At 45.5% G+C, this 1,986-nt stretch overlaps 1 pseudogene across 1 annotated transcript; it reads right to left on the reverse strand.

Annotated features, from left to right (window-relative positions):
- Positions 1-348: 348 nt before the first annotated feature.
- Positions 349-1,752, reverse strand: LOC148869938 (protein ROH1A pseudogene; annotated as a pseudogene). The gene has a single exon (XR_016107631.1). The product of XR_016107631.1 is annotated as a protein ROH1A pseudogene (transcript).
- Positions 1,753-1,986: the final 234 nt, after the last annotated feature.

The following is a 1,986-nucleotide window of genomic DNA, read 5'->3' on the forward strand; positions in this document are numbered from 1 at the left end:
AATGAACAATGGGCCTACAATATGGCTCTTTCCCTTTCTTTTACGTTTTAAAAATAGTTTTACATTCTTAAATCAAAAAAGTTATTCAAATGGACATAATCGCATAACCCATTTTTAAGTCTAGTTTTAGGTCGGGTCGGGCCGAGCTCGGGCCAAGCTATTTTGACAAAACCTGAACTCGGCTCGAATTTATTGCGGTCCAGGCTTTTTAGCCCGAGTTTAAACCTGTGAGCCATGAACAGGTCTACCGATAATACAGGTGGGGAGGGGATATATTAATTGATGATAATGCATGAAAATAGATTGAAGAGTGAAGAAGGTATATATCCAACATTAAAAAGTCAATTCTAGCAAAGAAACAAAGAAACTTCATTAATTTGCACGAATTGACCAATTAAGCTTCCTAATTCAAAACAAAACTAAAATTATCACTCCAATCACCCCCTTAATTACACATTACAAAATATAGAAGCACATGGCCACCCTGCGCATAATTAATTGTTAGACACATCCAACACCTCTCTCTTCCTCTTCCCTACGTACATTTTGACGTAGATAACTTGGCAGCTTGATCCAAGACATCAAGCACCTCCGCCCTGCTTCTTACAATCCGATGGAAGACCTCTCTAATCTGGAGCTCCAATGGAAACAACCCTTCATCCATCTTCTTGCATGTCTCCGCCAATTCAGCCACCTGCAACCCAATGTCCTCCAACTGCTCAGCCTCTGGCGGGAACTGAACCGAATCTGCCAATTCAATCAACTTCTGTGCGCATCTCTCCAACCTTTGCATCTCACCCAGCAATCCGGCGGACCCCTTCTTCTCCTTCTTTATCCACTCATCGGCGATTCGCTCCTGCAACCCAACTATGGGGACAGCCCACGCCAATTGCCGAGGGAAGCTGAAATGAGTGAGAAGACCGGCCCTGTCCTGGCATGGAATTGCCGCCACAAGCGTCCACATGACAACCACCAAAACCGTACTCATAATGTAGATAGGCAACGCCATCCCATTTGATTCCCATCCACGAGGTAACACCAAATTGGCCGACATTGCTTGAATCTGCTTAGCTGCCGACCATGCCTTTGATACACTAGAAGATAACGAGCGGAATTGCCTGGTGTAGCTGCTACGATATTTGGTTGATGCCGACCCGCCACCTCTCAACCCAAATGACCAAGACCCCTCCGACCTAGAGTACTTATCGTCATGAGTAAATGATGTCACAAGCACATTTAATGCCTTCTTAGCTCGTCGAACTTGGCCATCTGCTAGTGGTCGTTGGTTGAAAGCTGAGATGGCAACCTCGGCTAACTTTTGGGAATGACGAATCAACTCGATGCCTTCTGTGATGGCATTGCATACGTCGAGTGCTTTCACGGTGCGGTCTAGCAACTCTGAGATAAGGCGATCGAGGGGTGCCTTGACAGGGAGGGAAGGGTCTCCGTCGAAGAAGAGTAAGGCCTTGAATTCTGATTCACAGCAAAGGAAAACGTCGAGGAGCTTTCGCAACCATGCAATGGAGAGAAGTTCCTCGACATAGTCGGAGGCATTGGAGGGTTGCTGTTGGGATGACGAGAGATTGAGGAAGCGATCAGCGACATGTTTCTGGAAGAGTTCGTGATCTTCAAGGTCTTGCTCTTGAATGCCTTCCATGGCTGACAATGGGGATTTGGACAAATACTGAGGAGGATGGGTGTGCCTAAAAAGGCTAATTGCACGGAGGAGCCTTGGTATTCAGTTGGACACATGTTTGAAAGAGATGGAGAGAGAGCCATAGGAGAAAAAGATGTCCAAGCTTTACGAATCGCTTTGGTTTACTAAGTCAGCAACACAACACTCCTTGCTTCTCGCTATGTTAGTGTGTTCAACTGTGCCACATAGATAGTCTGGTACAGCTTCATAACACCGAGAGTTGTATAAAGGTATTACTCCATCAATTTGACCTGGTAAACTTCTTCTTTTATGTGGAGATAAAGGCTAGA

This window comes from Nelumbo lutea, chromosome 2, assembly GCF_056320005.1.
Source record: "Nelumbo lutea isolate HS-2025 chromosome 2, American lotus-T2T, whole genome shotgun sequence".
In the NCBI taxonomy this organism is placed as follows: domain Eukaryota; kingdom Viridiplantae; phylum Streptophyta; class Magnoliopsida; order Proteales; family Nelumbonaceae; genus Nelumbo; species Nelumbo lutea.